Source organism: Triplophysa dalaica, chromosome 7 (genome assembly GCF_015846415.1).
Source record: "Triplophysa dalaica isolate WHDGS20190420 chromosome 7, ASM1584641v1, whole genome shotgun sequence".
Taxonomy (NCBI): domain Eukaryota; kingdom Metazoa; phylum Chordata; class Actinopteri; order Cypriniformes; family Nemacheilidae; genus Triplophysa; species Triplophysa dalaica.
In genome coordinates, this window is record NC_079548.1 from 23,416,746 (window position 1) to 23,427,153 (window position 10,408).

The 10,408-nt window shown below is 40.1% G+C and overlaps 1 protein-coding gene across 1 annotated transcript in view; it reads right to left on the reverse strand.

The window, feature by feature from the left end:
* adgrl1a (adhesion G protein-coupled receptor L1a) overlaps positions 1-5,535 on the reverse strand; it is a 147,690-nt gene extending 142,155 nt beyond the window's left edge. Inside the window, exon 1 of the mRNA XM_056752074.1 lies at positions 4,842-5,535. The gene's annotated coding sequence lies outside the window, so the exon portion shown is untranslated. The remainder of the gene's footprint in view (positions 1-4,841) is intronic.
* Between the last annotated feature and the right edge of the window lie 4,873 nt (positions 5,536-10,408).

Below are 10,408 nucleotides of genomic sequence, written 5' to 3' on the forward strand. Positions count from 1 at the left end.
TTTTTAAAGCAGACACATCTTAGCAAATGTCCCCCAGGTACAGCTGAATTAAAAACATGCAACAAATGTGTTCAGAAGGGAGACAGGTGGAGATTGCGAAGTCTATTTCGTAGTTCTGTTTAACTTCTTGGGGCTTATTATTTTTTCCGTTGATTCTGAACTCCGTTCAGCTTGACTTAACCCTCCAGGACGGCGCTCACGCGGGGCGCCGACTGACAGGATGTGAACAGAATGATGCATGACTGACATTTTGTATCCCGCCGACTGAGTTCTTCCAATTCACTTTCAAAGGAGCTCTTTCCAGGAATTTCACTCAAACCAAACCACCGTAGAATTCCACACGCGCAAGGCATTTGCATTATCGCGGTCGAGGAGCAGATTACTTCTGCGTCCTACTGTGAAAACTTACGGTATGAAACACTACACTTTATATAGTAACATCCTGGAGTTGGTTATGCGGCCAGCGGCATATGGTGCAACCTTTTATGTGATGATCAGTGGAACGAATCTGGCCTCCCCTCGGCTGCAAAATCGACATCCGACAGCATCCAGTTGGGAAAAAACACCACAGAAAGAGCAACATTGTGTCTTGTTAAATATGTCGGATAACTCGAGGTGTTTTGGAACGCTCGTAAGAAGCGACGAAAAGGCGGTTTTAACAGGGAAATGTCTTGGCCTGGATGGATTGTGATATTAAGCAATCACAATGTGGTACTGTGTTGGCGACAAAAGTGGGTGTGAAGTGGTATTAAAAAGCTTAAGCCGGCAGAGCCACTTTTGACAGCAATACGCAAGTAAATTGCCCTGTATCTCGCTGCTACATTGATTGGGTTCATTTTTAGCCTTTCACAGCTGTAAACCACGTAACCCCACCCCCCTCCCCGAGTCGATCCAATGGCAGCAGCCAAACAATCCGCTATCTGTCCAGACGGACTCATTCGCCTAATTTAACATGCACTCAATTTATGAAAAAGCGCTTTCATTGATTTTTCTATTCATATGCACTTGTTGATCAAGACTTTCCATTGTGCCAGATGATCCCTCCAATAGTTCCCGATCAGTGTGCTATGAAGGTGCAACAGGGGAAAAGTGAACACAGTGCAGTTGTTACACACCTCCTCCTTTCCAGATGTAGTCTGGTTTGTTGCATCGACGCTTTATGCGAGCCTCACAAAGACCCTGATGCCCGGCGCCCGCAGTTACAGACCGCTGCATTCATCCACGCATTCAGCAAGTCATGACACAAAGGCCGCAACTCAGCTACGGTCTCGAAAGGGACACCCAGTTCCTGCTGCTTTTGTGCTTCTCACAACTACTGGGACAACAGTATCCATCCCAGATCTTGTGACATCTCGCTTTGCTTCTGCCAGCAGGCCACAAACACAGACCATTCTAATAAACTTACAGCAAATAAACATGTTTACATCAAATCTGATGCAATTACATAACGTACTGTACCTGTACAGCAAAAGTATATTTGCAAACAAATGTTTGCATCAAAACTCGATGGAAATTGTTTGAAATGCTAATATTCCAAATCATTTAGAGAAACTAAATTATTTCTGCTTTAAGGGATACATCACCCAAAATTGAAAATTCTGTCATCATTTACTCACCTTCAAGATGTTTTTGTACTGATGAACACAGTGAACGATATTTGGAAGAGTGCTTATAACCATTTTGCACCCTAATGTCTCCCATAGTATAGGAGAAAATACAATGGTAGACAAAAGTGCCCCCGAATGTCTTCTTTTGTGTTCAACAAAACAAGAAATATATATAAAATAATTGTTCCCCCCAGGCACTGTAAAAAAAATTTTTTTTGAGCTAGTGAGCTAGTGAATAAAGCTAGCATTACTTGATTATGTTTTACAAGCAAGTTGTATTTTGTCTTTCTACTTAAATATTGCATTTAATTCTATGAGTTACTTGAGGTTCCTTTTTTATAATTTGTGCTCTAATACCTAAAGTACATTTAAATGAAAATGCCAAGTAATACTTACTCTGTGTGTTGTCATTAAATTAAGCGATGTATAAAACTAATGAACCCATCAGATAAATTATTTTCAGTGTGGGAGTCGATGGGGGGGCAATATCTGTTTGGTTTTTATCAGCATTCTTCCAAATATCTTTCTACAAAGAAGAACGAAGAAACTTATAGAGATTTGGAACAACTCGAGGGTGAGTAAATGATGACATAATTTACATTTTTGGGTGAAGTATCCCTTTAAAGAAAGGAATAAGCATAATGTAACTTAAATACTAATGTATACTTAATAATGTATACTTAAAACTCATAGATAAAATATCTTTTTTACCGGGAGATTCTCTTCCAGATAGATTTATTTAAAAATGTGTTTAACATCCTTGTATAATTTCATTATCGCTTAGTAAAATAAATCCGCTGAATTCTGAGGATGCTGCATTCTGGTTTGCTTAGCATGCTGCAATCTCCATATGGACCTCAGAAGACACTCCTTCTAAATGGGCCTTACAGGAAGCAACGACAAGCAAAAATCCTTTGCTGCTGGATGATTGACAGCTCAACAATACTCTGACCCTCTGAGAGACCCAAAGAGCAAGCGATACAGAGAAACAGACAGCGAGAAAGGACGAGAGCACAAAGAGGCCGGGATTTGAAAAAGAGAAACCGTAACAGAAAAGTGAGGACCTTGTGAGACGCCGGTGCGCTGAACAAGAGAAAATGAAAATTATATGTCCTCTCACCAGCTGGCCTGGACCATCTGCAAACACCTTTGCTTAATGCAGCTAAGTGCACTCGAGGAGTGCAGAAAACTAAGACACGGTACAATTCAATGGAACATTAAATGTCGTGAACAAGCTTTTGCTGGAGCTTAAGAATCAAGGTCAAACCAGGACAACATCACTGTTTGTTTAAAATATAGCAAAAAGTTATAGAGGACCACATCACATGGTACTAGCAATAAGAACAAACTTCAGCACGCCCAAATCAGAAGTTAATAGAATAGTGATGCCCAACAGTGTGTGAATGTTTATGGATGGCGGACTTAAAATTGTAATATGCATTTTCTATGTTTTTAAGTTTTCTGAGGTTGAGATTTGGAACCATAGCCAAATGTTTAATATTATTTACACTTTTAAGAAAAATGTATGTATTTGTAAATGCAAATCTATGTAAAAAGTATTTAATAAAACAGTACCTGTTTTGTCAGTGTATCTGTAATTATTTGGCATCGTGTTATAATGTAATACACAACATTAAAACTTTTTTCATTTTGTTTAGGTGGATCTGAAAATAAATAATAAATAATCCCTTTAAATCCCCTACAGCACCATGAAGCTCAAACATTAAAGCAAATTGTGATGTAGATTAGGAAAATTAAATAAATGAAAAATCTAGAACTTATACTTCATACTTTCCTTCCTAATATTTACTTTGCAAATAAAACCATTGCTGGATCCCTAACCGTCAGCTTTTGTTTCACAGCAATATAAAATGGAAAATAAAGCATCTGATAATAATAAGGTTTTGACTCCATGACAATGTCGAACCCGGACCTCCGGCTTGAATGCTGTGCCAAAATAAAGATGTCACAGATGCAACCACTCTATTGAATCCTTTTTTATCATACACAGGAAATGCTTACAGGGCCACTTTGGCAAAAGCAAAGGAGAAACGACTCAAATACATTTCTCAAATGATTACTGCCATGTTATAAAAATGGGAGCTATCATTAATATTTCGCTAATGCTTGACTATAATTCATCTGCTCAGAGCTTAGAATAATTGTTCTGACATTCGGACAGAGACACATAAATCCTTCGCTCTGTTCAGAGAGAATGTTTGGCAGTGAACCAGATCTAAAACACAGCACTGCCAGAAACGCTGGCGTTTTATACCTGAACCAACATCATGACACTTCTGCTTGCAAAGAAACACGATGTTTCAAAAGAAACCTGCTGCTTTGAGATTTAACTTTGAACCAGGCATCAACAAACATAATTGTCATCCAATCATTCGTTTTCATACAGAATAGTGAGCTTGTCTGCACTGATTAGGTTCTATCTATCTCTTTCTTTTTTTGTTTGTTGTGCAGATGCAAATGAAATGACATGATTACACATGTTAACAATGATGTGATATTACTGCTTATGTAGGCCTGTCCATTAGGAACATGCAAAGGTCGAGAACAAGGTATTTTCAGACGACAAGAAAACAGAAATCAAACAGTCCAGATTCTCCAATGCAGGTTTTCTTGTATGACATGTAATGAGGCATTTAAAGATAAAATGTTTTTTTGGAAATTAAGGAAGGTTATATAAATTGCAAAGAGGTATGGCAGAAACTGCATCATTGCGTTGCATTTCTCAATCTGAATCTCTATATTTCTCTATATCGTCTCAATGGGAAGCTCAAGTAAAACTGCTTCTCACTTTGTCCGGGTTTATATTTATGCTACATTTGAACTCTTCTATGGTTAAAAAAAAACAAGACAAGTTAAATTATTTACATAATAGGCTAATATTTAAGTGTCAGTTCAGTAAAAATAGCTTGTCATTTTAAACATATGTATGCATAAACTCAAACTACTTATAGACACTTGAATTAAAGTGCAAATTTGGTTTAGGCTCGGATATAAATGACCCGTGCAGTACTATCATTGAGAATCGATCAACACGCGCGAGCGTTTATTTGCGTCTGTTGACGCATCGTGAGCACGCGCGTGCTATTTGCCCATAAGCATAAAATATCAATAAACCATCAATAAATAAAACGTCGTTACACGCCCCTGAAGCCAAGGGTGACAGAGTATCCGTGCTGGCGCCCCGAAACCATCATAAAAACCTCAGGTTCATACCTTACTGCGATTCCTCCCGCTCTTCACAGAATCTCATTCATTCTTCACGTCCTTCGGCCGTTTATCTGTCGTTTTCTCTTCCCTCTCCTCTTCTTCGTGAAGATGCATGCAAATTAAAAATGAAGTGCCAGCTATCTTCCCGAGGCAGTCCGGAAAATTAACGCAAAAACAAAATTCGCGATACAGACGACGAAACACAAGCAGGCATGTTCAGTTACGGTGACTGTTAAACACTCGCACGCGCGTCAAAATAAAAACACAACTCGCATTTAGACACGACGTTGGATGCAAGCTCGTCCTCGCAGATGCGTGTGTCTATTGCAGCATAAGTCCACACGAGAGTCCGCATGAGGTTGAAATGCAACAACGAGCGAATATCGTCCGCAGTCCCGCTTTCAGCGCTGGACGTAACACGAAACGTCTCCAAAAATCCAAGTAAGGAACTATCGACGAGCAGGAATGTCAAGAGCTGAGCCCATAATTGTCCGTGTGTGACTCCTCGTGTTTAAAACGAAAATGTGTCCTCGCGCCGCGATACCAGCACAGTGTCTCTGACTCCCTCCGTCTGAACAAAACCCAATGTCGATATATCTCTCACACAGCAGACTGTGTCTGCTTACTCCACCGGCAGCCGAATCCCATTTAAATTAATAAACCATCTCCAGCAGGTTTATTCATTTTCAGCGTCCGTGACCGTACGACCACTGCCAATGTATTATTGATCAGTTTAAATGACTGCCAATGTCACTGGCTGATCCGGTAAATAACCTGCTTGTGCGTTGCGCTGTGCAGTTTATTTTTCTTTTTTTCCTCAAGACGGCTATATTTCAACAAATAACCTGAAGCCTTCACATATAAGAGAAAGCATCCAGTCTGCTATACTGAAGGGTTTGGTGGGCTGATATTTGTAAGTGGCTAATGTCTTAATATCAGATGGCCATTGGTGTGGGACGCCTCTCAGTCCGGTACGAGCTTTTAGGAGCGTATGGAAATAGGCGGAGTTTGTCCCTGGGGCGGGGTAATATCGTATGGAAGTGGGCGGGGTAAAGGAAGGGAGGATCATTCGGTAATTATAATCCTCAAATCTATGTTCGGTCTAGACATATAGAGCAAACTAATTTCCTCATAACTTTTTTTCTGACGTTGTAGGACTTTTGTGGGACAATCATTTGTCATGACTTTCCAAGACTGCAGTTCACAGTGCAACAAACTACTATGAACAAAGACATACACTTTTGTGATTATGTAATATTTAGATTTACGGTAATTCCATGTTTTGGATAATATTAACATGTGTACTGTTAAGTTATCAATACTTATTCTATATAACACTCGGAGGGAAAGAGAAAGAAGGAGAGAGTGAGACCAATTACAGTCGGCTCATGCCAGTGTCCTCTGTGACATTTCGTTAATATTCAGTGTTGACCTTAAGGGATGTGGTTAGAGGTCTACTTGAAGGCCAGTCGTGATCGCATTAACTGTCAAATGGGAGAAAACTGGCTCAAAGTGAACAGGATATATTTTCTTTTCATTACCAAATGACTTTCGGGTACTCCTGGACAAACCAACCTTTTTCTCTGATAAGAGACCTGCAACATGATGTGATCAGACTGTTTATGATTTCTCAGGATTTCGTTTATGTCCTCTCTGTTTTCCTTTACCCATATCACACAATGAGGAGAGTTGGGTTATTTATCACATTGTTTACCTATCTTTCCTAAATGTACAGTAACACTTAATGTCGAAGACAAAATTAACTAGTCAATGCACTAGTATCTCAATTGTTGTTACTTTCTGACCAAAGCAACATTCTTCCGCAAAATTATGTCAGTCTTTAAACCAGCAAAACGAGTTTCCACTGTAATCAAATTTAACAATTGCTACAATGTAACATTTCTATATTTATTCATGCTATCCAGTCGCATCCAAAGCATGTTGACAACTCTCGATCCAGTTGATTTGAACACTCCTAAAGGGCAGGATGCACTAAAGCCTAACAAAGTTGAATCTACAGTGGTTAAAACATGTCACATACTGTGGTTTACCTAATCAAAACCTCAGTTCCTTATGGCCTTTTATAAACAGAAATTCAGGACAGAAATGCAACCCTGAACCATATAGTGGAACCATTCCTGTAGCTCAGTGCTAAGAGCATGGCGCTAGCAATGCCAAGGTCATGGGTTCGATCCCACAGATTGCACACACTCAGAAACAAAGATGTACAGTAAAATTCCATGTAAGTCACTTTGGATAAAAGCGCCTGCCAAATGCATAAATGTAAATATAGTCGGCTTCAAAATATAATCAATAAATATGATAGATCCTATTTTGGGGAATTTGTTCTCACTCTTTCTCTCCATCTCCTCTTCCATTTAGAAAAGTAGTGACCTCGACACAATTGTTGCTAGACCCTATTTAGGCTTCACCCCCCTCATCTTTCATCTCAGTTCCCGTGAAATACATCTGTGATTAACTAAGCTGTCAGCACCTCCAAAAATGTGTGATTATGTGATCTCTCTTCCACAAAGAGTGGCTGTGGAAAAAATATCCTACTGTAAGTTTATTTCACTCTGAATCTTCGCTACCAGTTTTAAGAAGCTTGTTACATGCACTATTATTTCATCCATGTTGAAGTCCCAAAGCAATGCCCCACATATATATGTGAGTTTCATTTAAATTCTTGCATTTCTGTGAAATAAAGGTAAAGTGCACACATTACTGATATACAACTACTCGCCAGCAGATGCAATTTGAATATGGCAAAAAAGTCAAGCACTAATGGAACTCTTAGGACAGGAGCTCATGTTCAGCTCGGTGTTTACAAATTCAGAGCGTTGGCACATGGTCAAGTTATGAGGTGTGGTTGATGTAAATCAGAACCCATATTAAAAAAATCATGCATTTCTATGTTAGTAGCAGCTAGAAACTCTTAGGAGACCTCCTAGTGGTAAGAATTTTTTCACTGTGTCACTACCCTTGCTGGATTCACCACGGAAAGCTTGTAATAATGGTTTTGGTATTTGCCCTGTCGGGTCGTCTTTCCCAGAGATCCTCATTTGGTGTCTTTCGTCTATGCGTCATTTCATCACTTTCGAAAACAGAATGAAGAGGATCCGGCTGCTAGCCAGCGCGTGGATGCTGCGAGTGAAGGGCGATTTATAGCGTGTAATCACAACTGTTGGGTAGGATTTTATACAACTTTTAATATTATTTATGGCGGCGTTTAGTACTTTTACACTGGGGATCTGGGGATTCATCAGCTGTGAAAAACAAGAAAGTACGAACTGATGATAGTTTACAAAGAAAAAGTGAATGTGTTTGGACTCGAAAACAAGAATTGATATTGTCGAGGCATTTCAAAGGTGGTGTGAACACTGTGATTAGAAAGGATTTAAAACGGATGCATGTGACTTTATTTTCTTATGAACAGGTAAGACATTTCAAATTTCCATAGATAACATCAAAACCTTAATGTGTTAATACAGAGGGGTGCATTCTCTCTTTATGTACATTATGCTTAAGCTCTATTCACGTAAGATTAGTATTAGCTGGGGACCTTGTGTGATTTAGAAATGACCTCCCACATCTGTATTTCATGTGCCGCGAATTAGCACGGATATCAAATTTAATGGACTTATATCCCGGATATGATGCCAAGGCTTTGCATGTAGTAGATATAGCTGTACAATGATTTATGACCATACTTGTCAGCATTTAAGACCAGCGTTTGGGGATCTTCTGTCCGGTTTCCATTATGGGAGTTTCCATGAGAAATAACATAACTGGAGACTCCTGGCCAAAACGGCAGGTATTAAAATGACACATTACCCTAAATAACATCAAAACACTTCAACACAGCCTATATTTGCGCTATTTAGGTCTATTTATGTACTTATGTGTTTCGTGTTATATCATCTGCCATGTTATCTGTGTTTATTATGAGTTACTGATGTACAGTGAAGATTCTCACGGCTGCACTGTCACAGGCCATGACTCAAAACATCAGACTCCTCCGCACAGTTGAGCAGTGCCGAATCACAACTTACATAAAGAAAATACCTCCGCTTATCACCTGCAGTAGCAATGACAAACTGAGATGGCAACAAAGAGGCCAATTCTACGTAGTGCCACTTTAAGAAATAGAAGTGAAACTTGCCTTAGAGAGCAGCGCTATTACAAATGAACGCATCCCGTCCCCTTTATTCAGAAGTCTACAACAAATCCCAAATTCCAAAGGTCACCGAAATATCTACAAAAAGCTTTTACCTTTCTTATATTGATTATCATAGTAAAAGAACACTGTGATGACTGTGAAAATCTCAAAGTGTCATCTTTTATCTCTCTTTAATGCAAAGATTTCATTAGATTGGCTATATTGATTTAAAAGAGAAGCCTCCTGACCGTGAGAGCTCATTTGGGGGAGGGGGGAGTGTAAAGGTGAGGACCCAAAAAAAGAAACAATCACACAAGATGGTTTCCTTAAGCACTACCACAGCACTTGAAGACCTCTTGCATCAGTGATCATGAATGCCCTTCATCTGACAGGTGGATCTTCATAAGCAGTGTTTCCCTGTCTCCCTCTCTTTCTCTCTCTATCTATCTGTTTCTCTTTCTCCTTTGCAATATGAAATAGTCCATTATCTGCTCTCAGGGCTAATTGGTGTATTAACGCCATGCTGTGGGTGACAGAGGGAGCAAGAGAGACGCTGGATGAATATGGATGAGAGCGAGTCAGAGTTGCCGCGTGTACGCAAGAGTGAGACCGGGGGAGGCAGTTGCACGGGCTGACTGAGAGGAAGAGTGAAAATGGGGGGCCAAGGTAAATCTTTTCAGGAACACAAGTGGTTGAGAGCAGGATGGCAAAATACGAGTGGTTGTGGGGGAAAAAAGAGAACCGCCCAGTAATGGCTGCAGCTTTTTTTTTCCAGACGGTCTTCTCTCTATCCCTCTCTATTCCTCTCTCACCGTCATTGCCCATCAGCCCAATTATCCACTTTCCCTGGCGCCACTGCCAGCATATGGAAATGCAAATTGCACAGAGAAATGTTTTCCTTTTTTCAAAAGCAGAAGAAGGTAAGTAGCTCTCGAGGATGGAGGGATGGAGGAAGTGTGTAAGCGTGTGCATTGGTGGGAAGTTATAGTAAGAACAGTACGTATCTAGATTGTTATGCATCACCTACGTGCTTAAACGCTCAAGCGGATCTATATATAAATATATCCCCAAGTTGCTTAAATAAAATGATCGCTTCCTTGTGTGTGGAATGCACTTAGAAGCATCCAAGCATTTGTTCACTGTCGTCATCTTGTATTTCTGCATCTAAAAGCCCCCAGGCTGCTGAGCTAGCTAGCTGCTTGTAGTGCTTTGGGTTTTGGGATCAAAGGTCCACTTCCCCTCTATCACGCGCAACATTGAGACATGTGGCGTGTGATTATTCCGATAAGCTGCTGATACCCTCCCGGGTGAAAAGGATCAAATCAGAGGCTTTGTTGCCTTCATTATGCACACTCTCTCCAGTCACCTCTCCTCGCGGCTCTCCCATGCTTCTCCTCGGTAGAGCGCCGCGAAG